The sequence below is a fragment of the Pipistrellus kuhlii genome, unplaced genomic scaffold (genome assembly GCF_014108245.1).
Source record: "Pipistrellus kuhlii isolate mPipKuh1 unplaced genomic scaffold, mPipKuh1.p scaffold_m20_p_7, whole genome shotgun sequence".
Classification (NCBI taxonomy): Eukaryota; Metazoa; Chordata; class Mammalia; order Chiroptera; family Vespertilionidae; genus Pipistrellus; species Pipistrellus kuhlii.
The window spans coordinates 57,600,283-57,620,230 of NW_023425573.1; positions in this window are offsets into that span (position 1 = coordinate 57,600,283).

Genomic DNA, 19,948 nt, shown 5'->3' on the forward strand with positions numbered 1-19,948 from the left:
TCTAGTCACCATGAGTAATGTTATAGCAGATAACATCTCCAATGATGCTGCCCAATGCAACATGTTTTCAGAGAAACTTTTAAATCCTCCAGTGCCCATGTAAATTACCTATTTAAAGCTATTGTGTCAAGTCAAGTTATAAGCACAGTTTCCTGATGTATTACAATAAGACTTCTCTGGACCTGAAAATGATCTGGATGGAGGACGGCAACAAAGGAGATGTAGAGGTGACTTTTCTGCATCCAGTTTTAAGTCTCTACATATGGAGGTAGCCATGAAGGATTCACAGTTACTTGTTGGGACTGAAGGATATACCATGCAAGTGGAATGCATTTTCATGATTCCAGATATCTTTGTTTAATCACCCTCTGATAACAAGATATCAGGTACTTCTTTGCTCTCCTTATTATATCAGCTGCTCATTTGAGTAGTTCTTTGTTCTTTGTTCACTCATTCCACAAATATTTTTCTACTGTATTAGCCAATTCAGGCTAGTTTATGTTAGTAAACTATTTGCTTAGTGTTAGCTTAATTTTAGTTTACTGTCTGCAAATGTAAACTACTTTAAGGTGTAAATAGCTTATATTCTCTTTATATGCCCCACTCTCTTTATCCAATACTACCTAATAAAAGAGAAACATGCAACTTGACCGCACCTTCGCTACAACCACAAGTCACACCCACCAGCCAATCAGGGCGAGTATGAAAATTAACCCAACAAAGATGGTGGTTAATTTGCATATCCAGGACAGAGAGAAGACTGAAGACAGTGTAGAAAGAAGCCAAGTACTGCAGAAGGGAGCAAAACTGCCGAGAAGCAAGCAAGAGGGGTGGGGAGAAGGGAGGAAAGTAGGCAGGGCAGTGACTGCAATAGGAATCTTCCAGAAAGAGGCCTGTAATCTATAATAATAAAGGTGAACAAATGACCGAACAGGCTGTGTGGGTGACTAGGCCGGCAGGGGTGTTAGTGAGGAAAGACCAAAGGACTGAACAAACAGTCTGAGTGGGACAACCAGACCAGGAGGGTGGTTAGTGAGTGGCAACCAAATGACTGAGCAGCAGGTTGTGTGGAGTCACCAGGCCTGCAGGGGGGAGGGGCTGGTGCAGGGGGTAGATAAGGTGACCAGGCTAGGACAGTAGCGGGGAGGGGGAGATTAGACTGGCAGGCGAGACAGTTGGGGGTGACCAGGCCAGTGGGGGGGGGGGGCAGTTAGGGTGATCAGGCAGGCAGGCAGGTGAGCAGTTCCGGAGCCAGTGGTCCTGGATTGTGAGAGGGATGTCTGAATGCTGGCTTTAGGACTGGCAGTTGGAAGAGGTCCCTGATTGGAGAAGGTGCAGGCTGGGCTGAGTGGACCCCTCCTCCCCTCTGCACAAATTTTGTGCACCAGGCCTTTAGTTATATAATAAACAGTTAATGCCTATCTAATTAATTTAGTTTCCTTGAAATAACAGTCAGTTATAAATCTCAACTGAATAAATGTATGTATCAGAATAAAACATTTCCACAATAACTTGTTAAAGACTAGAATTCTGAGTTAATGAGATTAGGGAATGAGACATTCTTACTTCCAAGGGTAGTAATGAAGGGACATTAACAATTGCCCGTCAGTGTCATGCTGAAACAGATGACTTGTGAAGAATCTTGGACACAAAGGGGAAGCCCAGAAATCTTTCATGAATTGTTCTTAATATAATAATCAGGAGAAGAAGCTGAAACTGGTAAATAAAGAACTCTGTCAAGTGTCAGATTTCAGGGACATGAGTTTACTCACAAAGCAATTGTAAAACTTTGATAACTTTCTTTAGTCGGCCCTTTTAGTACATTGCCCATATTTAAGTTTGTGTGTCAGATTTTACCCAAAAATAGTAGGTATTTCAGTGAAGAACACCAGATGACCTGAGGAATATGAGGCCTTTACAGTTGGGTTAGAAGTAGTTATTGCTGTCTGAAGTAGTTATTGCTGTCTGGCCTTAAAGAGACGGGATGGTGGTAGAAAGAATGGTTGGAGAAGCAAAATCTACTGATTTTGTTTAGGGCTAACTCTGCTTTGTGCAAATGAGTGTGGTACTTAGAAAAACAATGGACTCTTGGTTTAAGGTAATGTCTCAAAGGTGTGTTTCCCATGAGAAGACTTGTGTAATTGCCAATAAGAAGATATAGTTCTTACTAATGTTTAGATGTGATTGTAGCAATAGAGTGAGATTGAAGGTTTTGAAAAAGGGAATTCCCATGTCAACCCTGCCACCCACTGCAACATTCCTCTCTCTTTCTGTCTGTATGTTATATCAATCACAGAAAGAAGCTCTTGCTGATAATCCTAGGTGGAGGAATGATGGAAGAGGAAGCATTTTCCAATTGCTTTTCTGTATAGCTTTCTTATTTCTCAAAACCCAGTTATCCACATGCTACCTCATGTGAAAATTACTTTTCCTAGATACTGTCTTTCTTGGCAGCTCGCCTTAGAGAGATTGGGCATGACATTTCTCTCTTAAAGAATATGCTCTTTCTTCTCTATCAGATATTTGCTAGGTACCACCGATTACTTACCTGTGGAAGATCCATTCCAAGACCCCCAGTGGGTGCCTGAAACTAGATAGTACCAATCCCTGTATGTACCATATTTTTTTCCTACACATACATTTGGGGAATCTAATGGACAAGCTGAAATACCAAGCAAAATAGAGCCAGACTCATAGATAGGAGCAGGTGGACAGCTCTGGTGGCAGAAGTGTGACAGGCACTTCTCCCAGACACCAGGAAGGTGTTGTTGGACAGCCCTGTGAGTCAGAGGGAGAGGGCTGTCTCCAATCTTGATTCTTGTCATGTTCATATGAATACATTCAAACTAGTAACTCCAGATAATAATTGTGTTGTATTCAAGTGATTATTTAAAACATTAAAGTATGCACATTTATTAAAGAAGCAAGGCAAGCAAGTCTCTACATCTGGCTTAGGAAGCTAAGACTGGCTCTCACCTAATCTGGAGAGTGAGTTGAGTGGGTGTTCAAGGTGTTACATACCCTCCTGCCTATAAGTTTTTTTTGTGTGTGTGTGTTTTTTTTTTCTTCCTAATTCCTCTACTAGATATTCTGGTACAAATCAACTCTGAATGTCTCCCCTTTTCTTTGTTATGGCTTTTCCAGAATTTATGAGAAGCACCCGGCAATTAAATCCTATCACTGTGGCTTTCCTATATAAACCGTGGGATGAGATAAGACTACTTTCCCCTCCTTCCTGCTATTTTAACAGCTCCAGGATGATTTGAACTAAGTATTCTCTGGTTACTGAGAAGTCGAATTAGAAATCCTCCTCCTCCTTTCTCTGTTCCTCTCTGCTTCTTCTCCAGGGTTTGTGAGAAGGAGAGGTTTCAACCCTTTGTTCTAAAAGCATCCTATGAAGTGTTTTGGCTTTGTTTAATTTTCTGGCCTCAGTTTCCCTATTTCACTTGTCCCAGAATTTTTCTAGCTTTTCATTGCCCTATAACAGAAGGGGTATTGTAGGGGTGGGAGGATTGAGCAAAATCTTTTTTTGAAAAAAGATAGAGCCGAAACCAGTTTGGCTCAGTGGATAGAGCATTGGCCTGCAGACTGAAAGGTCCCAGGTTCAATTCTAGTCAAGGGCATGTACCTTGGTTGCGGGCACATCCCCAGTGGGGGATGTGCAAGAGGCAGCTGATCAATGATTCTCCCTCATCGATGTTTCTAACTCTCTATCCCTCTCTCTTCCTCTCAGTAAAAAATCAATAAAATATATATTTTTTTTAAAAGAGAGAGCTCATGAGCATGGATATGAGTGTGATAATTGTGGGAGGGGGGTGTGGAGTTGAAAGATGGTATCGAGGGGTTAAATGGTGATGAAAAAGTAAAATAAAATAAAATAGTTTAAATAGGGCATCCACAAAGGTGTGCAATGAAGACAAATCATTTCCTCTTGGTGGTTTCAAGGAAGTAAATGGATGGATTCCATGCACAAGCAATTGTTATAGAAAGAATTTGTCCTCTGGGCATGAGCAAGAGCCAAAAATTAAACACTGAGAAATGCAGTGGAAAAATATTTGCCATTTTATTGATGAATGATGCTGTTCCGGAGAACAGAAAGCTTATGCTCAAATGCCTGAACTCATTGATGTTGTGTAAGTTACAGACCATATAGCAAAATCACAAGACTCATTGATGCTGGGAGCTGTTGGTAAGAGGTGAGGTAAGGGTAACTGATCCTTTCTTCAGGTCTGGAGGACAGCTCTGAGGTCTTTTCTGTCAGTCAAATGGGAAAGCAGCCAGGAGATGGTTCCATCTTAGGGCTTAGGGACTGAAACTTAACTCTGGTCAAGATGTGATCTTTAGCCAGACCTTGTGATTATTGGGCCCATCAGGGCCAGGGTCTTCTATTGCCTCAGTCCTTGCCGATTATCTGGGGAAAAGGCGAGAGAAAGGGAAAGAGAGAGAGAATTTCAAGAGTTAGGATTTAAAGCTAAAATTAATCAAAATCATAAGGCCCCTCAGTTTCATAATCCCCAATGTTATGAACAGGTTGTATTTCAGAACTGTTTGTTTGGAATTTGGAGAAAAAAAAGAATCTCTCCTAGAAACAGTGTGTTGATTGGGAATGAGGGTGTGAGGTTAACCAGCAAGAGCTCACTTAATTTATGTAGTGGAACCGCAGCGTGCATTGTCAGACCATCTGGGAACAGGAATCGGGCAGCTTGAGAGTTAGATGGAAGAGTAATGAGGGCTTTCCCATTTACTAGGATTGGCCCTAGGCAATAATTTGAAATGTGCAAGATTTGCCCTGAGCATCCTTCTGCAGCCCTCTGTTTTTTCTCCCTCTGCTCAGCACTGCTCTCGAGGCTGCCCCTGCCCATAGAACATCCTTCACCTACCTGAAGGCACTGGCACTCAGGCACTTTAGCACACAATATTGTAAACAATCAAACTCCATTTATCCTCAGTTTATCTGTATGTTTACTCTCACATAGGTGTTAAGAACAAATCAATCAGTACCAATTATCTCACTATGGTGTGGAAAATCAACATTTTCTTTGTATTGTAAAAAGAGAAACTTAATAACCCAAATATATAAATTCAGATAAAATGATACATTTGCAGCAATTGGAGATGGTGTTGGGCTTATGGAAGTCTGAGAAGCACCTTAGAAGCTGGTCAAATTTCAATTGCTACTATATAATTAGTGATATATATCTATCTAATCATCTATCCAATTATCTATCTATCATCTATCTATCTATCTATCTATCTATCTATCATCTATCATCTATCTATCTATCATCTATCATCTATCTACCTAATGACCCTGGACTTTTTATTTGAGTTTTATTAAAGATTCAGCTTTTAGTTCTGGCTCAGATACCTCAAGACAACATGTAATTCGTCATAAAAAAACACATGTTTCAGGTTAATTACCACTATCTACTGAAAAAAAAGGAGGTCCAAAACCTCAGTAGACTTATGTTAGAGTTTATTTCTGTTCACACAAAGTCCTATGGGAGTTTGGCATCTCTTCTCTAACAAAGGAATCTGGTTTCTCCATCATCTCCTAGTTGTCCAATTCCAGCTGCTAAAGAAGGAACGTGGGCAACTGACCCAGAGTCCCCAGAGGCAGGCTGGGCATATGACATATAGCTCTCTGCCCATTTTTGCATCAGCCATACTCTTACATGATCCAATCAACTGCAAGGGAGCCCAGTAACTGCATGGATATGGTGAATGTTAGTGCTCTCTGCAACAGAATAACCAGTTGCTTATCTCTTCCCTGAACCAACAACAAAGTTATTTGAAGCTACAAAGTCCCTTCCTCTCACTTTCTGATATAGCGACACATATGTGGTATGTGTGTGTGTGTGTGTGTGTGTGTGTGTGTGTGTGTGTGTTTGTCTAATATATGTGAACTATGGCAGCAAGGCAGGTGGAGGAGACGAGTGAGGTAGTGTGGAAAATGAGAAGAAATTAGCAACATAGGAGCAAGAACGGCATGGAAAGGTTGTTTGTGTGTTGTGATTCCTAAATCAGGGGCTATATATTGGTCCTCACCAGTTTGATTATTTTAATAGCAACTAGTAAAATCATTTCTTTTTTTTTTTCTCTGCTAGTTGTTTCTTCACATAATTGTTCAGATACAAACAGTTAAGTCTAAAGGTGCAAGGTCCAGGATTATTATCTCCAACCCTTTAAACTCCAACTATGTAGGCTACTTTTTATATAGTTGCAAGTTTTCCTAAGAAGTGTATACCACTGAGAATTTAGGAGAGGGAAGTCAGTTCACATGATGTCACTTATGGCTGGTGCAGGCATCCTGGGAATCACTGTGCATGTCAGTTACTCATGAAATGCAAAGTGAATAGTATCTGATATCCCAATGGATTTACAAAGTGGGTTCTGAGTTTGCTCTATAAATCAGGAAACTTCAGATTTATGCTTTGGTGGACAGTCCTCTGAACTGTCTAAAGTGTTCTGATGGTGGAATTACGTAGCCCTGATGTTCCATGAATGTGGTTGCTGCAATTCCTCAAGTTGATTTAAAACTTCTAACTTTACTTTTAAAACTCTAATTTTTATGCTTTCCATTACAGATTCCATTATTTATGTTTAATTTTCCAACTATTTTTCTCATACAAGCAAAAATAATTGCATGCTTGCAAGAAAGATGTAGACAACAGAGCTGAAATTGCAACAAAGAGCAATTGACCCTCGAAGGGAGAGAAATTGCAACAAAGAGCAATTGACCCTCGAAGGGAGAGAAAAGTACATAGACATGGACATATACTATAATATTATGGAGTTTGTTTTTTTCTGTAGCTGAGAGGACTTGTGGACAAGTCTCAATAACATATATAAATTAAAGATCAGATTATGAAGTACTAGTATATGTAACAAAAGTTAACTTTATACTAATGATATGCAGTCATGCTAAATCAGAGAAGAAATAATTCTTATGTACTGCAGTATGCTACACTTTAGAAGTTTTAGGATACTTTCATCAACTTTATTTGATCTTCACAACAACCACAAGAATATGTGGAACGTGAATTATTATGCCCATGTCATTGTTAAAACCAATGAAACCAGAGGGCTTAGGCGTCTCACTTGGGTCACACTCTCTTTAAGTGGTTGAGTCAAAAATTGAGCCCATTTTCCCCAACATTTGTCTAAATTTCTTTCTTTCTTTTTTAAATATATTTTATTGATTTTTACAGAGAGGAAAGAGAGAGGGATAGAGAGAAACATAGATGAGAGAGAGACATCGATCAGCTGCCTCTTGCATACCTTCTACTGGGGATGTGCCTGCAATGAAGATACATGCCCTTGACCGGAATCGAACCTGGGACCCTTGAGTCTGCAGGCTGACGCTCTATCCACTGAGCCAAACCGGTTTCGGCCTAACTTTCTTTTTGTTAAAACAAACTGGAGTTTTCTCATTACCACACTAAGATCCAACTACTACTAGAGGAGCTACTCACTTATTGTTTTTCTAGTGACAGCAGTTTGCTCATTTCTAAGGAGGGTCTTTTTCTTGATTTTCATTTATTTTCCTGGAAGGAATATAATATTCACTCTTCTTTGGTGGGCTAGACTCTAATGGTTTAAAAGCATCATTATTATTGATGATCTACATCTCATATTAAATCTTTAAGAAAATTCCATAGGCCTATACACCCAAAGTGCATTCTAAATTCTGCCACGTCTCACCACTTCAGTCACTGCCTCATGTCTAGTATGCATGCTTGCAGTAGTCTCCTGCTTCCTGTCTCACTAAGCCCCTTCCCAAGACTGATCTCCTCACAGCAGGCAGACCATCCCCTCCCCTTCCCTGCTCAGAACCTTCCAAAGCTCCCCATCAGACTCAGGATGAAATCTTCCACATGTCCTGTAAGATACACCCCTAGAACATTTTTCACATTTCCAATCACTCCTCCCTTACTTGTTTATTTTTATTTGCCTCTTTTCTACCCCTGCCCTTTAACATGACAAACATTCACTGCAAATATTTATCACCACCTAGAACTCTTGCCTTGAAAATGTGTGCTTGGATGCCTTCCTCCTTGTGGTTGGGTCTCATTACAAAGACACCTTTTTAAAGAGCCTTTGGAGATGATCCTATCTGGTTAGGCCTCACCCAACATCACTTTTATCCGTTATCACTGCTTGTTACATTAGAAATACGTTTATGCATCCATTTTTTTTCTCTTCCCCAGTGAAATGTGAGCTCTATGTTGGTAAGGACTTTGTTTGGTTTATGATTATGTTTCCAATGCTTAGAGCTGTGACTGGCATGCATTAGAAACCCAATAAGTAGCCGAAACTGGTTTGGCTCAGTGGTAGAGCATCGGTCTGCGGACTGAAGGGTCCCGGGTTCGATTCCGGTCAAGGGCATGTACCTTGGTTGCGGGCATATCCCCGGTAGGGGATGTGCAAGAGGCAGCTGGTCGATGTTTCTCTCTCATAGACTTTTCTATCTCTCTATCTCTCTCTCTTCCTCTCTGTAAAAAATCAATAAAATATATTTAAAAAAAGAAAAAGAAAAAAAGAAATCCAATAAGTATTTACTCAATGGGTAAATTTATTGAATGGATAAGTGACTTCTGGGTAAGTCCACTAGGATCTTGGCTATTTCTTAGCTAGACTAGAGGCCCAGTGCACGAAATTCATACGGGGGGAGGCCCAGCCTGTACCCTCTCCAATCTGGAACTCTTTGATCCCACTTAGGGATAGGGCCTAAATGGGCAGTTGGCATCCCTTGAGTAGTTCCAGATTGGAGCTCACAATCCAGGACTACTGGCTCCCAACTGCTTGCCTGCCTGCCTTTCTGATTGCCCCTAACAGCTTCTGCCTGCCAGCCTGATCACCCACTAACTACTCTCCTACCAGCCTGATTGATGCCTAACTGCTCCCCTGCCAGCCTGATTTCCCCTAACTGCCCTCCCCTGCATGCTTGGTCCCTCCCAACTGCCCTCCCCTGTTAGCCTGATTACCCACAACTGCCCTCCCTTGCAGGCCTGGTCCCTCCTAAATGTGATCCCTTATCACTGCTTGTTACATTAGAAATACTTTTATGGCAATCTTGTGATTGACATCTTGTGTCCACATGGGGGCAACGATCTTGTGTGTTGGAGTGATGATCAATCTGCATATTGCTCTTTTATTAAATAGGACTAAAGGCCCAGGGGATGGTAGGGAGAGTGTCCCTCAGCCTGGCCTGCACCCTCTTCAATCAGGGACTCCTCGTTGGATAACTGGCAGTCGGACATCCCTCTCACAATCCAGAACTGCTGGCTACTAACTGCTCCCCTGCCTGCCTGATTGCCCCTAACTGCTTCTGCCTGCATGATCATCTCTAACTGCTCCCCTGCTGGTTTGATTGCCCCTAATCACCTCTGCCTTGGCCCCCTACCCGGGAACTAGGATTCCCTCCTCCAGCCAACCACAGGCACTCAGGATCCAGGCTTCCCTCCCTCTAGTCAGCCATAGGTGCCCAGGCTAGCTACAGACTCAGGGGATGGTGGGCAGGTGGCTTTGCCTGTGCTGCAGCCACAAGTGCTGGTACCTGGGACCGCAGGGTGGGCGGCTTCTCTATCTCTCAGGCCATGTCCAGCCTCAGGTGCTGGTGCCCAGGACCTCAGGGTGAGAAGCTTCTTCATCTCCCAGGCACTAGCACTTATTTCTCTCTCTCCCTCTCCCTAATCTCTCAGGCCACAGCCAGCCACAGGTACTGGTACCTGGGACCGTGAGGTGGGCAGCTTCTCTGTCTACCAGGCTGTAGCCAGCTGTAGGTGCTGGCGCCTGGACTGCAGGCAGGCAGCTTCTCCATCTTCCCTCAGATGCAGTGGGGGCAACTTCTCTGGCTAGCTGCAGCCTGGGATCACAGGGCAGGCAGCTTCTTCATCTCCCAGGCTGTAGCCAGCCTCAGGCACTGGCACCTGGTTTCTTATCTCCCCCAGGACATGGGAGAGTGACTTCTCTGGCTGGCTGTGGCCTGGGATCAAAGGGCAGGCAGTTTCTTTGTCTCCCAGGTTGCATTCAGCCTCAGGCCCTGGGGCTGGTTTCTCTGTCTCCCTCAGGACTTGGGCTAGTCAGACATGAGGTTCTGCTGCTGGCTGAAGCCTGGGATCCCGGGGGCAGGCGGCTTCTTGGTCTCTGTGGCTGCAGCCAGCCTCAGGCACTGGCCCCTGACTTCTTTGCTCCCACAGACTGGGAGCAGCTGTGGGGCTGGGCTGCTGCCATGTTTTGGTTCAATTTGCAAACTCACTCTGATTGGCTGTTGGGCGTAGTGAAGTGATGTGGTTTGCATGTTTCTCTTTTATTAGTGTAGATATTATTGGGTCTATTTTTTTTTAATTTTTCTTAGCCTTAGTTTTCACATCTATAAAATGACAATTGCTAGTATAATAGTCTCTGCTTCATTATTAGTTTGCTATGAACATTAAGTGAGATTGTTCACATACATTGCTTTTACAAGTGCCTGACTTATAATAGGAAGTCAAAAATTTCTGACAACTATTGACTCTGCTACCCATGGATAGAATGCATAGATGAAAAGCAATTTTGTTATTATCAGTGGAACTCTGCCCATGCATTTAGAGCATGCAATCAATGGGACCAGTGACTCAGCTCTTTAAAAAAAATTCAAGCTCTCCAGAATCTTGGATCTCATTTTTGGAGATTGCACAATTGCCTTTCAATAACAAATGCAATGAAAACATGTTCAGGTTATGTAGGCTGCCTTTGTTTTCAATGTCTCTATCAATACTGTGGCTTCCTTTTCAGAGATCTGGCTGGAAGCTGCTGAGCCCTTTATTTCACCGGAATTAACATCTGGTGCCAGGAGGGCCTTGGCTTAGATTTAGGGGAAGAGGTTTTGTGAAAGTAGGATTACACCCATTTGTTTGAGTGAAGGGCTGAGCCTGGGCATGAAGCCAGGTGTTCTGGGAACAATGGCCCAATTTGCTTTTCTAAGCTCCTGGCTTTATGCACTTGCTTAGAAAAGTCCAGAGTTACCTCATACTTCTGTGGCCTGGGCTTGGCCATTGCCTGAGGTCTGGATGCTCAGCCTGGTCACCCTGTTGACTCAGTCGTAGGCCAAGAATAGATGGCTCCTGACCTTGACTGACCTGGGCTTTCCCTCTAATGGAAGTGCTCTTGTCACAGGTATTTCAGTTTTTAACGGACATGGCTGCTCCTTAGGCACTGCTATAAGTACCAGCTGTATTGCCAAGAGTGTTAACAGGGAAACATTCTCCAAACATCTCATCACAGCAAGTCAAGAAAGATATGTTCGAGAAGACTTGAGCTGGAGGGGTTTGCAATTCATACAGAAGATAGAATGTGTCTTTTAAAAGAAACTATGCAGGCCAGGGTAACAAATATGAGGATTTTTTGAAGGATATGATAGAAAGTGCATAAGGAGACCCTAGGATGGAGAATTTCTGAAGAAAAGGTTTGAGATATATTGTAGAAGGTCTGTTTGACCTACTCATGCATGAAACCAGTATTTCCTACAGCTGTGGAGATAATGATGGGAAAATACTTGTCAAGACCTGCAAATTCAGTGGAATGCTTTGAGAAGCCTTTTGGACATACAGATTTCTGATCCCAACCCTTGCCACTTTTATCAATCTATCTTTAAAATATGGACATTGTTAAAATTCAGTAAACATTTTTTTTTTGTCTAACGTGATAATGATTACAGGCATTGAGGTAATTCTAAAGACTATTCATTGCATGGGTATTTCTTTTTTTCCCCTTTCAATTTTATTTTGTATTGGTTGCAGGTGTACAGCTTAGTGATTGGACAAGACACCTCTTATTTAAAAGATCTGAAGTAAGACTCAGTCACTTGCTGTCTGCATCATCTCTTCCCTCTTTCTCATCCTCCTTATCCTTCTCTTTTTTCTTTCTTATAATATGCTTTATTGGCAATTAACATAAATAAAATGTACTTATCATAGGATTCAGTTCAATGAGTTTTAAAAGTTGTGTAAATCTATATAATTACTTTCCAAAGCAAAATATAAAATATTTCTACCACCACAGAGTCACCTAATGTCCTTTTCTATACATTTTCATTTCCCCAAAACTCCCCCATTCAAATTTCTGATGTTTAGCTAAAGATTAATGCAGTTTGTTTTTGAATTGTACATAAATGGAATTGTATAGTATTATAGTTTTGTGTCTATCTTCTTTGGTTCAATATAGTTTTGGGGAATTCACCCATATTGTTTCATGCATCAGCATAATTTGGTGGAGTCATTTATATTGTATTAGTAGTTATTGTCTTTTAATTTTTTACATTTATCTTTATTGTTGAAAGTATTATAGATGCCTCTATTTTTACTGCCATTGACCTCCTCCACACTGCGCCTGTCCCTTCCCAGGCCTTCACACACTATTCTCTGTGTCCATAGGTTATGCATATATGCATACAAATTCTTTGATTAATCTCTTCCAACCCCCATCCCTCACCCCAACCTTTCCTCTGAGATTCATGTTTCTTTCATGCCTGTGTCTCTGTTGTTCCCTTTTCAAATTGCTGTCTAAAATACTATTGTTTAAATAAACCACAAATTACTTTTTTTTAAATTAATTAATTTATTTATTTTTACATATTTTTTTGATTTTTCCCCCTCCTTCCCTCCCACATATCCCCTCCCTCCCCAGAGCTTTATGTCCATTGGTTGTACTTATATGCATGTATACAAGTCCTTCAGTTGATCTATTATCTCCCCCAGATCCTCCTCCCCTCCCCACTGAAATTTGACAATCTGCTTGTTGCTTTACTGTCTCTGTATCTATCTTTTGGTTCATCAGTTTATAATGATCTTTATTATCCACAAATGAGTGAGGTCATGTGGTGTTTCTCTTTCATTGATTGGCTTATTTCACTCAGCATGATTAAATAAACCACAAATTACTTATTATATTTGCTTTGATGGGTATTTAGATTGTTTTCAGTTTTAGACTATTATGAATGTCTGCTATAAACATTCTTACCCATTTTTCTGTGTTAATGCAAGTTTTCATTTTTCTTAAGTAAATACCTAGGAGAAAAATTCCTGGCTCACAGGATAAATGCATATTTACATTTATAAGAAACCAGTAGACATTTCTCCAAATGGGTACATCATTTTATAGTCTTAATAACAATGCTGGATAGTTCCAGTTACTTCATATCATCACCAACATTTGATGTTGTTAGATTTTTAAATTTAATTTAAAATGTTGAGCGCCTTTCATGTATTTATTGGTTATTTGTAATAACTACTTTATTGACATGTCTTCAGATAATTTGAACATTCTTAATGAGGTTCTTTGTCTTTTTATCATTTATTATTATGAGAGCTTTTCATATTCTGGATATAAAAATTTTTTTGGTCCTGTACATGTGTTACAGATATTTTTCTCTGTAGGTAGCTTATCCTTAATAACATTTCTTTTGCTATATAGACATTTAAAATTTATATTGTTATATTTACCAGTTTTTAAGTATTTAGTATTGGTGACTACTTTTTTGGGATTATAACTACTTTAATGAAACTGTAAAGATATTCTATATATTGTTAGAAGCTTTATAGCTTAGAACTCTGATCATTTTGAATTTATGTGTGTTCATGTGTGCGAATGCCTTTGTGTGTGTGTGTGTGTGTGTGTGTGTGTGTAATGAGGAAGGAGGTTGAGATTCATTTTTGTTCTATATAGATAGTTCTTCCAGCATGAATTGTTAATAGGACTTAAATTAACCTCATACCTTGGTTTTCTGCAGTTTTAGATGGTTCTGATTCAGAGCATTCAAGATTTACTTAATATATACTGCTGTGGAGGAAAAGTGAGTGGGTGTTTATTTTGCTTTCCTGTGGGGGAAATTACTAGCAGTGGAATAATAATGTTATCAGTAATCACTAGGAGGGACTACATTTTTATTAAGCTCTTGCTACTCTACCCCGATTATAATGAACACTTTATATTTGATTTGCTCTTTGCAATGATCCTTTTAAGAAGATATTATTATCAATATATGAAGAGAGCTTAATTCAACTTATTCAAAGATGCTCTTTAGTAGATATTAAAGTCAAAATCCAAACTCTTTTGTTTTCTGACTCCAGAGTTACTCTCTTAACCACGGTGTTCTCTGCCTTCTTTCATGCTGTGCTGACTTTGTTTCCCTGCTTATGCCTGAATGTAATGATTCCTTAATGCAATGGTTCCCAAACATTTTCTCTCACGTTTACTTTACACTCTTCAAAATTAGTGAGAACCTCAAAGAGCTTTTGGTATATGGGTAATATCTATTTATATTTATTGTATTAAAATTAAAAATTAGAAACTTTTAAAATATTGATAAACATATTTAAAAATAACAGTAATGAATCCATTACATATTAACATAAATAATATATTTTAATAAAAATTATTTTCCAGAAAAATAATTGGTGAGAAGACTATAATGTATGACATTTTGCAGATCTCTTTATTATCTGGCTTAATAAAAGGTATCTGTACTTTTTGGTCTACTTCTCATTCTAGTTGTTGAGATATATTCTTTTTGTTGAAATACAGTATATGAAGAAAATCTGGCAAGACCTGAATACATGACTGGGGGAAAAAAGCAGTATTTTAACAACCTTTTCAAATGATTATGGCTATGCTTTGAAACTACATGAAAACCTCCCAAATGGTGGTTTCTTGAATATTAAATGCTAATTAAACTTGTTGCTTTGTGGAATCTGAGACCAGAATTTATATTAATTAACTTTTTTGTACTTAATTTAGGTGAATATTTTATCCATGAATAACTGAAAATGTGCATTGGTCCTTTGGAAAATATCACTTCACTCAGTTATATAGATTCTGGTGAGCATGGACATGCATTGCTGAGACCTGCAACTGCAGGCAGATAGTTGACACACAGCATCTGCTGCTGCCCTTCTGCATCCACCACAGCATTTGTGTGAAGGTCATGCTTCCCATGGCTGCTCCCAGCCAAGGCATAGCTGAGCAGAAGTGTTAACACAGTCCCATTGCTGCCAGATGCAAACTTCCTTAAACTGGTGACTTTGGCTCTAGAATCTGCCACTGGGCTGGCAGAACTATCTCTAGAACTGTGCATCTACCCCATCAACTTTCCTTTGCAGGTTGTCAGACCTGAATTGTGGTCTGAAGGCTTTCCATGCTTTCTCTGGCTCTTCCCTCTATCCTTCAGAGGCATTCCTACCAATAACTCTGTTGAATGCCTGATATCATTTCAGCATCTGCTCTTCAGGGGACAAATACACAGATCTCTAAATGTTGACACATTTTATCATAGAATATCAAAACTTGCATTCGTAAATATCACCACTGATCTCATCAGGAAAGTCTTTAAGTATTGGGAAGCTGTCAAGTACAAAGTGAAAGACAGGAGCGTTCCAAAATTCTAATTTTCACTTGAAAACTTGAAGTTTCTCATTTGCAACATGTACTGTCAGTTGTTTTCCTTGAAATTGCAGGCTTAGTCTCTTCAATTATGTGAACATTTCTGCCCAATATCCAAGTCTAAATAACCTTAATTTATCAGTGGTTCTTTCTAAGGGAAAAAAGCTGCTAGTTCATATCACAACTCAGACAATCAAGCAAATCCTTTCCTTTAGCAAAAACAATGGACTGTAGAATGCAGAGGAAGGGCTTTTAATTCATCCATGCTATTTCATCATGCAGAATATGAGAAAGATGTGTCCTAGGGTAAAGATTTAATAAAATTAATAATTTAAAAAATATTTTTACTGCCTTTTCAAGGACATTCTTAAGTGAAACTGGCAAAAGACTTCTTGCAAGTGTGTGGCAATGAAGAATATAATGACTATTAATAGTATTTGCTGCCAATGACCTGAACCCCAGCCATTTTACCTATCATTGTTTTCACTTTCTCTGTGCAAACACCAACCCAGTAAGAAAGGCAAATGAAACCTTAGTATTAAAATAAAAAATAGTTTTGACCTTTAAGATCCTCTGAAAGGTCTACAGAACCCCCAGGTATTCACAGATTATACTTTGAGAATCATTTCATGGAGGCATCGAGCACTTTTCGAGCAGTCAGTAAGTACAGTCTATCTTTTGAGGCTCTATGGGTGCAAAGTGGAGCGTGCCAAATACTTGCCCTCAAAAAGCTCTGGCTTTTTAAAAAGGGGCACACGTTATTAATAAGTAGATTAGAGTCAGCGGAGTGTGTTGTGGAACAGACTAAGGATACTTTGGTGCTATTTGTAAGGATCAGAGAAGTAAGTCCATATCAGAGAGGCAATTCTTGAATTAAGACTGGAAGATTGAAAACTATTGGAGATAGGCATGCCAGGAGGAAGAAATAAGATAATGCAAAAATATGATGGCCTGGCAGAATGTGATATGTTTGTACAACTATCTATTTTTTTTAAGTTTAAAAAATGTTATTTTGATCTACCTCAAAGATTCCAAAAAAATTCTGCTATATATTTTCCTGGAATTTTAATTTCCTTGTCATTACTCAACTAAGTAGACCCTTGGGAGGCACCACATTATTTTACCAGGTGTGGCAGGCACAGCCTTACTTTGTGATCTTGATGGCTGCTTCTTAATAATTTTTTGGAACATTTTTTGGTTTTGTTTTTATGTTTTAATAGGACCCCAGAATAAGACACACATGAATATTTCCCTTGTCATTCAAAATAGAACTCATATTAATGTTATCACTGATTAAGAATTATAATGTCCTCCCATATATGAAGCTCAAATGCCTATATTCTCTAGTAGCTCAGACCCTGGTTTACTTAATATGTATAAAACCATGAACCTTAAAATCTAAGCCAGTGTTTTTCAAAGCAAGCTTATGATTTGCTCAGCCATAAAGAAACTGGAACACTTTAGATTAGAAACCTGCAGTGCAAATAAATGTATTCGTGTGGTGTAAACTGAATGTTTATTTATACAAACCTAAGATTGCTAGGGAGAGCTCATACAAATCACTAGGATTCACATGTTTCCTAACAACCACCTGGGGGAGGAGTGAGTTCTCATTTAGTCTTAATCACTGGCAATCAGGGGCATTGGACAACTGGGAAATATCACACAAATTATTAGAAAAGCAATCATAGAAGATAATAAAGGATATAAGGAAACGGTCTTCCCGTTGCCAGGGATTTATACTCAATTATTTAAAATATTGAAAGACCTTTCTGCATCCCCCCCTAAATTCATCAGGTTTAAATCTGAGTTGTCTTTTTAACTTAAGTCCACAGTCTCTAGTAGGCCAAGTATATTTTATATGCAAAGTAAAACAAATGGATTTTAATACTGAGATCCAGATATTAGTTTTTGTATATCTCCTCAACCATTGGTGCCTGGGGAAGGGGGTGGGGTGGGGTGGAGGTTTAGCTTTTAATTCTCTCTTTATATACCTTTAAATATTTCTAGACCAAGAAGTGCCCAAATGTCCTGTCACCTTAGCTTTCATGACGAGATCTGAAATCATTCCCTCTGGTTCTGTATTTCACCACTCCAATCTCTACCTTCAGCTGCCAGGGGAAGGAAGAGAGTTAGACAATCCCTTGTTAGGTTTTGGGGGCCTTTTGTTCCTATTCCATCGACCCTATCTAATTGCAAGACCCCACCTAACTGCAAGAGAGGTTAGACAACATGGTCTGTTTGTAGGCCTTGGAGGAAAGAGAGCTAAAGTTTGGTGAACACAATGCATTGTCCAGTCACATGCATCAATTTTTTCTTAGTGACAGTTGTGAGCATTATGGGTGGGTTGCATGTAGAAAAACCTCAAATCTCTCCTACCAGGAGTGTATTCATAATTTAGCCTATTCACTCAACAAATACTGAACATCACTCTGAGCAAGACACTGGGCAAGGCACTTGGTATGTGACTAAACAGAGCATGTAACAGAGATATGTAACAAACCTGTCTTCAGAATCTTATAGTCTCCTACTAGCAAGCACATCTGTTTTCTCATTTGTTTCTTCATTCATCTCAGAGCTGTTGATGATGTAGTGAAAGGATGGAAGGGAAGGCAAGCACTTCTCATAATTTACTCTCCCAAAGGTGAGTCCAGTAGTAGGCACGCATATCAATTTATCTACTATCGCCAACTTAGGGACCATCCAAAACATGTGATTTACGTTTTATACTGTTTCATACTTTTTAAAAATGCTCATTTATACTAGTAAAGAGGACTTGAAATTAGCTGTATGATCTAGGCAAATGACTTAAACTCTCAAAGTGGATTCTTGACCTGTATACAATGGGGATAGTGATAGAATCTACATCTTAGCATAATTTGAGAATTAAATGAAATTTATTATAATGTGGCTAACTGAATGCTTAACCCACCATAATAAAAAATTAATATTAACTTGTGTTGTCATTTTCAGAATACATATATTTATTTTTCAGAGAGAGAGAGAGAGAGAGAGAGAGAGAGAGAGAAAGAGAGAAAGCGAAACATCAATGATAAGAGATAATTTTTTATCTGCTACCTCCCTACTGGGGATAGAACCTGAAACTCTGACATCTGCCCTGACCTGGAATTGAAACTTGATCTTCTTTTCATGGGTCAACACACAACCTCTGAGCAACATTGGCTGGGCTTGTGTTGTCATTTTTATTTGACTTTAATAACAACCCATACTTTATAGATGAGAAACCTACAGTTCAGAGAAGTTAATTATCTATAAAGTGGTTGTACAACTTAGTAATCACAAAGTCAGGAGTGATTCCTAGGTTAATGCTCTATTGTTGATTCATAATTCCTTGTAAGGCCTACACATTATAGAGGTCTTTTGAGAACTGTTTACTTTCTTCTATATTAAAAAGAAACTGGGTTAATCTCTTTAATAAAATGGAAAGACATAAACTACTTCTCTTAGTAACCAGTCATGAGAATTTTTATGAGCATGGAATTTTGTGTTCCAGGCAGCATATTATCAAACACCTGCACCTTGCTGCCTTTATGTAAAGGTTGATGTAGTTGGCAGATGGTGTGGAAAGAGAAGAGTGGGCGTAAAATTTAGAATGCCTAAGTTCTAACATTTGTTCTACAGGTGGCCAGCTGTACGACTAGAGATAAATTACCTCACCTCCCTTCAGTTTTTCATCCATAAAATAGGCATCTAGAATGTCATGTAGTTATTAAGCACCCTGCCAATGTAGCATAAAGCAAATTAACTAATGAGTGAGAAGATAAATACTACATTGTATTTTGAATTTAGAAGTGAACTCAAGTCATCTTTATATTCGAATTGCTGAATCTAAGTCCACTGATCCTAGGCTACTTTATTGCCAGGAGATTTAAATTCTTCAGAATCCCTATAAAGTAGAGAGTCTGAATAGTCTCTGTTGTCATAGTAGAGAGCATGCTACAGGTATGTATTGTGTCTGTACTGAAAGACTTATTTATGAACAGACTAAAATTCATATCCTATAACCTTCTCTGTGCCCCCACAGAAACACACATGATATAGGGTACACCTGTGAATAATCCTATCTAATAAAAGGGTAATATGCAAATTAACCATCACTCTGTCACAAAGATAGTAGCACCCATAGCCACAAGAGGGTAGCACCCAGTCCTCTCAGTTCCGCCGGAGTCCCCCAGTCCCCATGCGGCAGAGGGGGGGGGGGGTGCGGCTGCTGAGAGTGGCAGCGTGAGTGACTTGGAAGAATGCTTGCTTTGTTGCTGGAGTGTCGAGGCAAGCATTCTGCACCTGGCCACAGATGGGACTCTGGGCCACAGAGAGCCTCTGGGCAGCAGACATGGAGCTGCCAGGCCTCAGAGAGCTACAGGCACACAGATTCCTGCACAGGGCTACTAGTCTTTTATAACCAATTAACTTGTTATCCTCAAATGATATCTTTTTGGTCATCATAGAGACTTTTTCTTCATGAAAAAAGACTCATCATATTATTGAGTGATACAGTTATATTTCA